Genomic DNA, 13,978 nt, shown 5'->3' on the forward strand with positions numbered 1-13,978 from the left:
TCAGATCCACCTGGTCCACGAGGATGATGTCACGGCGTCGTTTGTGATGCAGTCAGATCCACCTGGTCCACTAGGATGATGTCACGGCATCGTTTGTGACGCAGTCAGATCCACCTGGTTCACGAGGATGATGTCACGGCGTCGTTTGTGACGCAGTCAGATCCACGTGGTTCATGAGGATGATGTCACGGCGGCGTTTGTGATGCAGTCAGATCCACCTGGTCCACAAGGATGATGTCACGGCGTCGTTTGTGACGCAGTCAGATCCACCTGGTCCACAAGGATGATGTCACGGCGTCGTTTGTGACGCAGTCAGATCCACCTGGTCCACAAGGATGATGTCACGGCGTCGTTTGTGACGCAGTCAGATCCACCTGGTCCACGTGGATGATGTCACGGCGTCGTTTGTGACGCAGTCAGATCCACCTGGTTCACGAGGATGATGTCACGGCGTCGTTTGTGACGCAGTCAGATCCACCTGGTCTACGTGGATGATGTCACGGCATCGTTTGTGACGCAGTCAGATCCACCTGGTCCACGAGGATGATGTCACGGCGTCGTTTGTGACGTAGTCAGATCCACCTGGTCCACAAGGATGATGTCACGGCGTCGTTGGTGACGCAGTCAGATCCACCTGGTCCACAAGGATGATGTCACGGCGTCGTTTGTGACGTAGTCAGATCCACCTGGTCCACAAGGATGATGTCACGGCGTCGTTTGTGATGCAGTCAGATCCACCTGGTCCACAAGGATGATGTCACTGCGTCGTTTGTGACGCAGTCAGATCCACCTGGTCCACGAGGATGATGTCACGGCGTCGTTTGTGACGTAGTCAGATCCACCTGGTCCACGAGGATGATGTCACTGCGTCGTTTGTGACGCAGTCAGATCCACCTGGTCCACGAGGATGATGTCACGGCGTCATTTGTGACGTAGTCAGATCCACGTGGTCCACGAGGATGATGTCACAGCGTCGTTTGTGACGTAGTCAGATCCACCTGGTCCACAAGGATGATGTAACGGCGTCGTTTGTGACGCCGTCAGATCCACCTGGTCCACAAGGATGATGTCACGGCGTCGTTTGTGACATAGTCAGATCCACCTGGTCCACGAGGATGATGTCACAGCGTCGTTTGTGACGCAGTCAGATCCACCTTGCTCACAAGGATGATGTCACGGCATCGTTTGTGACACAGTCAGATCCACCTGGTCCACGAGGATGATGTCACGGCGTCGTTTGTGACGTAGTCAGATCCACCTGGTCTACGTGGATGATGTCACGGCATCGTTTGTGACGCAGTCAGATCCACCTGGTCCACGAGGATGATGTCACGGCGTCGTTTGTGACGTAGTCAGATCCACCTGGTCCACAAGGATGATGTCACGGCGTCGTTGGTGACGCAGTCAGATCCACCTGGTCCACAAGGATGATGTCACGGCGTCGTTTGTGACGTAGTCAGATCCACCTGGTCCACGAGGATGATGTCACGGCATCGTTTGTGATGCAGTCAGATCCACCTGGTCCACAAGGATGATGTCACTGCGTCGTTTGTGACGCAGTCAGATCCACCTGGTCCACGTGGATGATGTCACGGCGTCGTTTGTGACGTAGTCAGATCCACGTGGTCCACGAGGATGATGTCACAGCGTCGTTTGTGACGTAGTCAGATCCACCTGGTCGACAAGGATGATGTAACGGCGTCGTTTGTGACGCCGTCAGATCCACCTGGTCCACAAGGATGATGTCACGGCGTCGTTTGTGACATAGTCAGATCCACCTGGTCCACGAGGATGATGTCACAGCGTCGTTTGTGATGCAGTCAGATCCACCTTGCTCACAAGGATGATGTCACGGCATCGTTTGTGACACAGTCAGATCCACCTGGTCCACGAGGATAATGTCACGGCGTCGTTTGTGACGCAGTCAGATCCACGTGGTCCACGAGGATGATGCTGCTGAGAGCCTGGAGATCGTGGGTGATGGAGCGCTGTCGGCTGGTCCGCAAGTTCTTTACAAAGTGAAAAAAAGATCGGCCACATTTTTAAAGTCAGAACTTCAATGAGACCGTGTACGAGACGACACTTTGTACTAGGTCAGGCATTGCTTTTTTGTAATTGTGCCCCAAAACTTTCTTGATCACCCATTGTGGCTTGAATAGCACAAGCGGACTACTGTGGGAGTGCAGATGACAACTACTCTGTAGATATGGCACAGGCAGAGTAAATTTATATAACACAGGTGTAATGTTTTAGCAGTCTCGTGTGTTTTTATTGAAAAGGCTCAAAAGACCGAGGTCATGCATTCCGCGAGAATACCGCTAATCCGCAGTGTATATTAAGCGAAAACGGCTTTAGGCCTAGGCTATTTTGAGCCACGTGATAGGCGTGTCCGTGTAATTATAGTAAATGAATAAGCAATATACCTTCATAATAAAGGTTTTTTTGGGGTTGGATCGCGTTATTTATAAATGTGTCGTAACCCTCCACCACCCGACACGGCCAAACAGTAAAAAAATGTGTCGCGTTTACAAAGGACAAATAGTTCACCGCTTTAGCCCACCGGTGTGTTGAAGAGTGAATCAACATCATTTAAAATTTGAGTACGACGTTTCGCTGGTAATTACATCCAGCATCATCGGGCAAATCGCCAGAATGGTAAAGCCCTCACTTGCTCCCGGTCTTAAATAAAGCAGTAGGGTGACGTCAACATTTAACTCATTCAGGTGCAGTGATTTGAGGCGGAGGGGGGAGGTGGTATTGTAATTATATAATCGTTTGGTAATCAGTCAATGGTTATGATTAGTAATGAGTTGGAGATTAGTAATTAGTTGTAATGTGTGTTATTGTGATTATATGCTACGTTAGTAATCCGTTAATTAGTATGTGTTTCCCCTAAAATATACCTTACGTAACATTACATAACAAAGTGCGAGTCCAGAACGAGTGATGCCCTCTTTATTATGTAAATGCTTTGTCGACAATGTTCAATCTCACGGCGTAAGACCTGTGCCCATGCAACCTGCTCCTGGGAGCAACACACACAGGTCAATTATACCCAGAGGTCTCTGCTCAGAGTGATTATCATTATTATAATTATAATATCCCTGGCAAGCCAATAGTGTGAACTCCACACCTCAGTGGCGAGGCCAGTATCTGCAGGACTCCGTGAAGATGACGCTATTGGTGATAATGAACGAACACCAGAGCAATGGGAATGACCTGGTAAGGTAAACCAGTGATCGTCGTTGTTGCTAATCTCCTGCTGAGAATGATTCACCGCCAGAAGTCCCTGTGGCTGACGGGATCTCCTTGTGCGTATGTGCAGGGAGGGTAATGTGCAGGTGGCCGCGTCGGCTGACACACTTACACTGCTACTGCGCTGATGCATTCTCCACGGCGGCGGCGACGATGATGATTTCGTATCTCACACGCAGTGGCTTTCTCCCGTCAATGAACGTCAGGCGGAGGAGGGGATCATGGTGGGGGGTGCTGGGTTGTGCCGAGGGAATGACGAGTGGAGTCAGGGGTGGTAGGTGGAGTGAGTGTGAGCAGTGGACACAGGAAGAGACAAGCACCCCACACAGCCGCTATATAAACACCCAGCAGGACTCGTGTTGTACAAACTCACAGACGGACCAACTATTCAAGAGGGGTCTTTATAATTTATATTATTATTATTGGGTGCAAAGCTTTCCTCTTTCGTACAGCGACCGCGCACATTTTATATTAAAAGTGTTTTACGTGGTCTTTATTTTGTCCATATATATATTTTAACAACAAAAAATCATCGTGCTTGTTTTGAGTCTGCTGTCAACACTGGACCGTACAGTTCAATAGCTGTGGTCCGCTCTCTTTCGACGGAGGAGCAGCGAACCGACGCGAACTCTCTCCCTCTGGCGAAGCCCCCTCGTCGTGGCCAGCAGCAACACCGCCACACGATCGGCATCGAGCTGCCATCGACCGCAGGAACAGAGAACATTTGAAGGAGTTGGCACGTTCCAGAGTATTGACGGAGACGTCTCCTCGACTCTGATGGACGGAGTGAGTGAGGTGAGTGACTGAGCTGGTGAGTGAGTGAGGTGAGTGAGTGAGCTGGTGAGTGAGCTGGTGAGTGAGTGAGTGAGCTGGTGAGTGAGTGATGTGAGTGATTGAGCTGGTGAGTAAGCTGGTGAGTGAGTGAGTGAGCTGGTGAGTGAGTGAGTGAGCTAGTGAGTGAGTGAGGTGAGTGAGTGAGCTGGTGAGTGAGCTGGTGAGTGAGTGAGTGAGGTGAGTGAGTGAGCTGGTGAGTGAGTGAGGTGAGTGAGTGAGCTGGTGAGTGAGTGAGGTGAGTGAGTGAGCTGGTGAGTGAGTGAGTGATGTGAGTGATTGAGCTGGTGAGTAAGCTGGTGAGTGAGTGAGTGAGCTGGTGAGTGAGTGAGCTAGTGAGTGAGTGAGGTGAGTGAGTGAGCTGGTGAGTGAGCTGGTGAGTGAGTGAGTGAGGTGAGTGAGTGAGCTGGTGAGTGAGCTGGTGAGTGAGTGAGTGAGGTGAGTGAGTGAGCTGGTGAGTGAGTGAGGTGAGTGAGTGAGCTGGTGAGTGAGTGATGTGAGTGAGTGAGCTGGTGAGTAAGCTGGTGAGTGAGTGAGTGAGCTGGTGAGTGAGTGAATGAGCTGGTGAGTGAGTGAGGTGAGTGAGTGAGCTGGTGAGTGAGCTGGTGAGTGAGTGAGCTAGTGAGTGAGTGAGCTGGTGAGTGAGCTGGTGAGTGAGTGAGCTGGTGAGTGAGTGAGCTGGTGAGTGAGTGAGGTGAGTGAGTGAGCTGGTGAGTGATTGAGTGAGCTGGTGAGTGAGTGAGCTGGTGAGTGAGTGAGCTGGTGAGTGCGCTGGTGAGTGAGTGAGCTGGTGAGTAAGTGAGTGAGTGAGGTGAGTGAGTGAGCTGGTGAGTGAGTGAGTGAGCTGGTGAGTGAGTGAGGTGAATGAGTAAGTGAGTGAGGTGAGTGAGTAAGTGAGTGAGCTGGTGAGTGAGTGAGCTGGTGAGTGAGTGAGTGAGCTGGTGAGTGAATGAGTGAGGTGAGTGAGTGAGCTGGTGAGTGAGTGAGTGAACTGGTGAGTGAGCTGGTGAGTGAGTGAGCTGGTGAGTGAGTGAGCTGGTGAGTGAGCTGGTGAGTGAGTGAGCTGGTGAGTGAGTGAGCTGGTGAGTGATTGAGCTGGTGAGTGAGTGAGCTGGTGAGTGAGTGAGTGAGTGATTGAGCTGGTGAGTGAGTGAGGTGAGTGAGTGAGCTGGTGAGTGAGCTGGTGAGTGAGTGAGCGAGCGGGTGAGTGAGCTGGTGAGTGAGTGAGTGAGCTGGTGAGTGAGTGAGTGAGGTGAGTGAGTGAGCTGGTGAGTGAGGTGAGTGAATGAGTGAGCTGGTGAGTGAGTGAGGTTAGTGAGTGAGCTGGTGAGTGAGTGAGCTGGTGAGTGAGTGAGCTGGTGAGTGAGCTGGTGAGTGAGTGAGTGAGCTGGTGAGTGAGTGAGCTGGTGAGTGAGTGAGGTGATTTAGTGAGCTGGTGATTGAGTGAGGTGAATGAGTAAGTGAGTGAGGTGAGTGAGTAAGTGAGTGAGCTGGTGAGTGAGTGAGTGAGCTGGTGAGTGAGTGAGCTGGTGAGTGATTGAGTGAGGTGAGTGAGTGAGCTGGTGAGTGAGTGAGTTAACTGGTGAGTGAGCTGGTGAGTGAGCTGGTGAGTGAGTGAGCTGGTGAGTGAGTGAGCTGGTGAGTGAGTGAGCTGGTGAGTGATTGAGCTGGTGAGTGAGTGAGCTGGTGAGTGAGTGAGTGATTGAGCTGGTGAGTGAGTGAGGTGAGTGAGTGAGCTGGTGAGTGAGTGAGTGAGGTGAGTGAGTGAGCTGGTGAGTGAGGTGAGTGAATGAGTGAGCTGGTGAGTGAGTGAGGTTAGTGAGTGAGCTGGTGAGTGAGTGAGCTGGTGAGTGAGTGAGCTGGTGAGTGAGTGAGCTGGTGAGTGAGCTGGTGAGTGAGTAAGTGAGTGAGCTGGTGAGTGAGTGAGCTGGTGAGTGAGTGAGGTGAGTGAGTGAGCTGGTGAGTGAGCTGGTGAGTGATCTGGTGAGTGAGGTGAGTGAGTGAGCTGGTGAGTGAGTGAGGTGAGTGAGTAAGTGAGTGAGGTGAGTGAGTAAGTGAGTGAGCTGGTGAGTGAGTGAGTGAGCTGGTGAGTGAGTGAGTGAGCTGGTGAGTGATTGAGTGAGGTGAGTGAGTGAGTGAGCTGGTGAGTGAGTGAGCTGGTGAGTGAGCTGGCAAGTGAGCTGGTGAGTGAGTGAGGTGAGTGAGTGAGCTGGTGAGTGAGTGAGGTGAGTGAGTGAGGTGAGTGAGTAAGTGAGTGAGCTGGTGAGTGAGTGAGCTGGTGAGTGAGTGAGCTGGTGATTGAGTGAGGTGAGTGAGCTGGTGAGTGAGCTGGTAAGTGAGCTGGTGAGTGAGTGAGCTGGTGAGTGGGTGAGCTGGTGAGTGAGGTCGTGAGTGAGCTGGTGAGTGAGCTGGTGAGTGAGTGAGTGAGCTGGTGAGGGCAACAGTGGATGATGAGTTACGGGGGTGAGCGAGTTGACTTGCTCGTGTGAGAAATATTTATTTTTTTGTTCACGTGTTGCTGATTTAAATGAACAACTCCAATTTCAATCAACAACCATAGTTGCACGTAGTTTACGAGACAGATTGTTCATAATAAATGTTTTTGAGTTATATCGCGTTATTTATAAATGTGTCGTAACCCTCCACCACCCGACACGGCCAAACAGTAAAAAATGTGTCACGTTTACAAAGGACAAATAGTTCACTACTTTAGCCCACCGGTGTGTTGAAGAGTGAATCCACAACATTTACAGTTTGAGTACGACGTTTCGCTTGTAATCACATCCAGCATCATCGGGCAATTCGGAGGAGCAGAGTGGGTGACTCGATCCCGTGATGACGCCTACGTCTTCGTGTTTGTGAATCGTGGATCGAGTCGTTCTTCATTCATTCCCTTACTCTGTTCTGGATGGTGACCACATTCGTCGAAAGTTCAATGTTCATGTGCAAGTTTGTTGAGGGACTGTGTGTTGTCTTGGTGTGGCCTGGGACTGTTGTTGCTGTTGTTTTACTGCCTTTTCCAAGCTTGCGAATTGGTGTACTTAGGCAATTTTAAATTACCATACGTAGTTTATTTGTGAATTATTTAAGGGGTGGTGAGATGTTAACTGCCTCGCCTGGTCTACAGGAGGTCGTGGGTTCAATCCCGACCCTGACCCCTGCTGCTGTATATTTTTGAGATTGCGTGTCTCTCTCTCTCTCTCTCCCCGTGAGATGTTAACTACCTCGCTAGGTATACAGGAGGTCGTGGGTTCGATCCCGACCCTGACCCCTGCCGCTGCTGTATATTTGGAGTCTGCGTGTCTCTCTCATCATCATCACGGTGGCTAGGAGATGTTAGCTACCTCGCCAGGTATACAGGAGGTCGTGGGTTCGATCCCGACCCTGACCCCTGCCGCTGCTGTATATTTGGAGTCTGCGTGTCTCTCTCTCTCTCTCCCCCCGTGGTCGCGTGGATTTTCTCCCGGTCCTCCGGTTTTTCCCCTCCACATTTAGAACAACATCACCACGTGTTTAGACTATTTGACTGCTCTACATTTCCACACGATAAGCCCACTTCGTTGAGCTATTACGTGTGGCCAGGTGGCTTCTGATAAAGAAGCTAATAGCTCAGTGGACTCTACCTGGTAAAATATGTGTTGTTCGTTGTTGTAACTTTCTAACCCACCCCTCGCTGGACGTGTGTGAAAAAAAGCTTTATAGCTCATCGGATTTCTCCAGTGTTGACACTGATTTTGGTCATCATCATCAGGTATCCGCATAAGCTCGTCCTGTGCCATGGTGTGAGTGCCAATGCGGTTCAGGGGTTGTGTCCCCAGCAGCTTCGCAGGAGCTGGGAAAGTGATTGGTGCAGAGTGGATTATAGGTGGGTGAGGAGTGAGTGAGTTCGGTGGTGGGCGAGTGAACGTGGCCCAAGTTTGGGGTGAAGAGTTGCGTTAGGGTGAGGAGTGAGTGAGTTCGGTGGTGGGCGAGTGAACGTGGCCCAAGTTTGGGGTGAAGAGTTACGTTTGGGTGTCGCGCGCACATGGGGAGTTTGATTTGTGTCCGCTTGTATGCAGAGCTTCTTTCGCGCCCTACGTAGTCAACCTTAAGCACGTAACCTTATATCGTGCCGAAGATAAAATGAACAAAATCTCCATTAAACATGTTCGACATTTCCTTCTCCAATTGACAAGAAACATTGTAATCCAATATCGTATAATTTCGAAATACTGTATTGATTAAAAACGCCTAAAATTCGTATCCGTTATCAACGGCAAGTGGCATTTTGAGAAACGAATCTCGCCTGCCGTGGAAAGTTGTTGTTCGCCGATGTGTTCGATAATTGTAGCCGCCTTTTGCAGACGAGCTATAACGATCACGAGAATTTAAGAGATGCTTCTAATTTATTGATCGCCTGCAATGGGTGTCGACAAAGCGGAGGCAAATGGCACAGTGGTGATTACTGTTCGTTCGTACCGCACGTGCCCGATGACAAAACATATCGATCCGCAATATCGTAACGCACTTTAGAACCCAACAAACAAATCCCGTGCATCACCCTCTTGTCGTGGTGCACCGCCTCCATTGGCGAGAGACCGGGCGCGCTGGGGGGGGACCCCGTGGGGGTGAATAATCGGCAAGTGAAATGCAACCTTTGGTTGTTTCGCTAAAGTCACGTGTAGGAAGAAAATAAAAGTAAATAAATTAAATCGTACTAATAGTACTCTATTATTTAATTTATTTTCATTCCACACGTGACTAAATTTTACCAAAGAGTAAAATTTTGATTTAAAGCTTTCGTGACTGCAGTAATTCATATTCTTAGCTCTTTCGGTAAAGTCACGTTGAAGGGAAACAATAAAATAATATATATTTTATTATTTTATTGTTTCCCTTCAACGTGACTAAGAATATAAACCAAAGAGTAATTATTCTATGCAGTCACGAAAGCTTCGAATGAAGTTTGAAGCGAGGTGTGATGGTGACGGTGCAGTCTCAAACTAATTGCGGGAGTTTAAAGTGCGGAGTGATACGTGAACGAGTGTTATTGCTTAAACGGGTGCATCGAGGGGTAAGAGTGAGTCGAGGTTAATGGTGTATGTACGAGGTCGTCAATGGGCGAGTAGGTTCGTTAGTACATACCAGACAGCTAATGGGTTTATTAGTGTCGAAATTAGGAGTATACGTTAGTATGTAGGTGATGAGGTTTGTGTAAAAAAACAAAATATCTGTATTTGGTTGAGTAGGTATTAATAACTTAGAGTCAATTGGTGAGTTGGTGTACTGGTGTATGCGTAAGTGGAGTGAATAGGTGTATACATGAGTCAGTCAATGGGTGAGTAGGTGTATTGGTATATACATGAGTCAGTCAATGGGTGAGTAGGTGTATTGGTGTATACATGAGTCAGTCAATGGGTGAGTAGGTTTATTGGTGTATACATGAGTCAGTCAATGGGTGAGTAGGTTTATTGGTGTATACATGAGTCAGTTAATGGGTGAGTAGGTTTATTGGTGTATACATGAGTCAGTCAATGGGTGAGTACGTGTATTGGTGTATACATGAGTCAGTCAATGAGTGAGTAGGTGTATTGGTGTATACACGAGTCAGTCAATGGGTGAGTAGGTGTATTGGTGTATACATGAGTCAGTCAATGGATGAGTAGGTGTATTGGTGTATACATGAGTCAGTTAATGGGTGAGTAAGTGTATTGGTGTGTCGACAAAGAGGAGGCAAATGGCACAGTGGTGATTACTGTTCGTTCGTACCGCACGTGCCCGATGACAAACATATCGATCCGCAATATCGTAACGCACTTTAGAACCCAACAAACAAATCCCGTGCCACCCCTCTTGTCGTGGTGCACCGCCTCCATTGGCGAGAGACCGGGCGCGCTGGGGGGGGGACCCCGTGGGGTGAATAATCGGCAAGTGAAATGCAACCTTTGGTTGTTTCGGTAAAGTCACGTGTAGGAAGAAAATAAAAGTAAATAAATTAAATCGTACTAATAGTACTCTATTATTTAATTTATTTTCATTCCACACGTGACTAAATTTTACCAAAGAGTAAAATTTTGATTTAAAGCTTTCGTGACTGCAGTAATCCATATTCTTAGCTCTTTCGGTAAAGTCACGTTGAAGGGAAACAATAAAATAATATATTTTATTATTTTATTGTTTCCCTTCAACGTGACTTTACCGAAAGAGCTAAGAATATAAACCAAAGAGTAATTATTCTATGCAGTCGCGAAAGCTTCGAATGAAGTTTGAAGCGAGGTGTGATGGTGACGGTGCAGTCTCAAACTAATTGCGGGAGTTTAAAGTGCGGAGTGATACGTGAACGAGTGTTATTGCTTAAACGGGTGCATCGAGGGGTAAGAGTGAGTCGAGGTCAATGGTGTATGTACGAGGTCGTCAATGGGCGAGTAGGTTCGTTAGTACATACCAGACAGCTAATGGGTTTATTAGTGTCGAAATTAGGAGTATACGTTAGTATGTAGGTGATGAGGTTTGTGTAAAAAAACAAAATATCTGTATTTGGTTGAGTAGGTATTAATAACTTAGAGTCAATTGGTGAGTTGGTGTACTGGTGTATGCGTAAGTGGAGTGAATAGGTGTATACATGAGTCAGTCAATGGGTGAGTAGGTGTATTGGTATATACATGAGTCAGTCAATGGGTGAGTAGGTGTATTGGTGTATACATGAGTCAGTCAATGGGTGAGTAGGTGTATTGGTGTATACATGAGTCAGTCAATGGGTGAGTAGGTGTATTGGTGTATACATGAGTCAGTTAACGGGTGAGTAGGTTTATTGGTGTATACATGAGTCAGTTAACGGGTGAGTAGGTGTATTGGTGTATACATGAGTCAGTCAATGGGTGAGTAGGTGTATTGGTGTATACACGAGTCAGTCAACGGGTGAGTAGGTTTATTGGTGTATACATGAGTCAGTTAACGGGTGAGTAGGTGTATTGGTGTATACATGAGTCAGTCAATGGGTGAGTAGGTGTATTGGTGTATACATGAGTCAGTCAATGGGTGAGTAGGTGTATTGGTGTATACATGAGTCAGTCAATGGGTGAGTAGGTTTATTGGTGTATACATTAGTCAGTCAACGGGTGAGTAGGTTTATTGGTGTATACATGAATAAGTTAATTGGGGAGTCGGTGTATTGGTGTATACATGAGTAAGTTAATGGGTGAGTAGGTGTATTGGTGTATACATGAGTCAGTCAATGGGTGAGTAAGTTTATTGGTGTATACATGAGTCAGTTAATGGGTGAGCAGGTTTATTGGTGTATACATGAGTCAGTTAATGGGTGAGTAGGTGTATTGGTGTATACATGAGTCAGTTAATGGGTGAGTAGGTGTATTGGTGTATACATGAATAAGTTAATTGGGGAGTCGGTGTATTGGTGAATACATGAGTCAGTTAACGGGTGAGTAGGTGTATTGGTGTATATATGAGTCAGTCAATGGGTGAGTAGGTTTATTGGTGTATACACGAGTCAGTTAATGCGTGAGTAGGTTTATTGGTGTATACATGAATAAGTTAATTGGGGAGTCGGTGTATTAGTGAATACATGAGTCAGTTAACGGGTGAGTAGGTGTATTGGTGTATACATGAGTCAGTTAATGGGTGAGTAGGTGTATTGGTGTATACATGAGTCAGTTAATGGGTGAGTAGGTTTATTGGTGTATAGATGAGTCAGTTAATGGGTGAGTAGGTGTATTGGTGTATACATGAGTCAGTCAATGAGTGAATAGGTTTATTGGTGTATACATGAGTCAGTCAACGGGTGAGTAGGTGTATTGGTGTATACATGAGTCAGTCAATGGGTGAGTAGGTGTATTGGTGTATACACGAGTCAGTCAATGGGTGAGTAGGTGTATTGGTGTATACATGAGTCAGTCAATGGGTGAGTAGGTGTATTGGTGTATACATGAGTAAGTCAATGGGTGAGTAGGTGTATTGGTGTATACACGAGTCAGTCAATGGGTGAGTAGGTGTATTGGTGTATACACGAGTCAGTCAATGGGTGAGTAGGTGTATTGGTGTATACATGAGTCAGTCAATGGGTGAGTAGGTGTATTGGTGTATACATGAGTAAGTCAATGGGTGAGTAGGTGTATTGGTGTATACACGAGTCAGTCAATGGGTGAGTAGGTGTATTGGTGTATACATGAGTCAGTCAATGGGTGAGTAGGTTTATTGGTGTATACATGAGTCAGTAAATGGGTGAGTAGGTTTATTGGTGTATACATGAGTCAGTTAATGGGTGAGTAGGTTTATTGGTGTATACATTAGTCAGTCAATGGGTGAGTACGTGTATTGGTGTATACATGAGTCAGTCAATGAGTGAGTAGGTGTATTGGTGTATACACGAGTCAGTCAATGGGTGAGTAGGTGTATTGGTGTATACATGAGTCAGTCAATGGGTGAGTAGGTTTATTGGTGTATACATGAGTCAGTCAATGGATGAGTAGGTTTATTGGTGTATACATGAGTCAGTTAATGGGTGAGTAAGTGTATTGGTGTGTCGACAAAGAGGAGGCAAATGGCACAGTGGTGATTACTGTTCGTTCGTACCGCACGTGCCCGATGACAAAACATATCGATCCGCAATATCGTAACGCACTTTAGAACCCAACAAACAAATCCCGTGCCACCCCTCTTGTCGTGGTGCACCGCCTCCATTGGCGAGAGACCGGGCGCGCTGGGGGGGGGACCCCGTGGGGTGAATAATCGGCAAGTGAAATGCAACCTTTGGTTGTTTCGGTAAAGTCACGTGTAGGAAGAAAATAAAAGTAAATAAATTAAATCGTACTAATAGTACTCTATTATTTAATTTATTTTCATTCCACACGTGACTAAATTTTACCAAAGAGTAAAATTTTGATTTAAAGCTTTCGTGACTGCAGTAATCCATATTCTTAGCTCTTTCGGTAAAGTCACGTTGAAGGGAAACAATAAAATAATATATATTTTATTATTTTATTGTTTCCCTTCAACGTGACTAAGAATATAAACCAAAGAGTAATTATTCTATGCAGTCACGAAAGCTTCGAATGAAGTTTGAAGCGAGGTGTGATGGTGACGGTGCAGTCTCAAACTAATTGCGGGAGTTTAAAGTGCGGAGTGATACGTGAACGAGTGTTATTGCTTAAACGGGTGCATCGAGGGGTAAGAGTGAGTCGAGGTTAATGGTGTATGTACGAGGTCGTCAATGGGCGAGTAGGTTCGTTAGTACATACCAGACAGCTAATGGGTTTATTAGTGTCGAAATTAGGAGTATACGTTAGTATGTAGGTGATGAGGTTTGTGTAAAAAAACAAAATATCTGTATTTGGTTGAGTAGGTATTAATAACTTAGAGTCAATTGGTGAGTTGGTGTACTGATGTATGCGTAAGTGGAGTGAATAGGTGTATACATGAGTCAGTCAATGGGTGAGTAGGTGTATTGGTATATACATGAGTCAGTCAATGGGTGAGTAGGTGTATTGGTGTATACATGAGTCAGTCAATGGGTGAGTAGGTTTATTGGTGTATACATGAGTCAGTCAATGGGTGAGTAGGTTTATTGGTGTATACATGAGTCAGTTAATGGGTGAGTAGGTTTATTGGTGTATACATGAGTCAGTCAATGGGTGAGTACGTGTATTGGTGTATACATGAGTCAGTCAATGAGTGAGTAGGTGTATTGGTGTATACACGAGTCAGTCAATGGGTGAGTAGGTGTATTGGTGTATACATGAGTCAGTCAATGGATGAGTAGGTTTATTGGTGTATACATGAGTCAGTTAATGGGTGAGTAAATGTATTGGTGTGTCGACAAAGAGGAGGCAAATGGCACAGTGGTGATTACTGTTCGTTCGTACCGCACGTGCCCGATGACAAACATATCGATCCGCAA

The 13,978-nt window shown here is 46.7% G+C and overlaps 1 protein-coding gene across 1 annotated transcript in view; it reads left to right on the forward strand.

Annotated features, from left to right (window-relative positions):
- The first annotated feature begins 2,745 nt into the window (after positions 1-2,745).
- LOC116952504 (claudin-7-like) overlaps positions 2,746-13,978 on the forward strand; it is a 42,586-nt gene continuing 31,353 nt past the window's right edge. Inside the window, exon 1 of the mRNA XM_076074319.1 lies at positions 2,746-4,050. The gene's annotated coding sequence lies outside the window, so the exon portion shown is untranslated. The remainder of the gene's footprint in view (positions 4,051-13,978) is intronic.

This window comes from Petromyzon marinus, chromosome 47 (assembly GCF_048934315.1).
Source record: "Petromyzon marinus isolate PM22_M1 ecotype Great Lakes invasive population chromosome 47, UKy_Petmar_22M1.pri1.0, whole genome shotgun sequence".
Classification (NCBI taxonomy): Eukaryota; Metazoa; Chordata; class Hyperoartia; order Petromyzontiformes; family Petromyzontidae; genus Petromyzon; species Petromyzon marinus.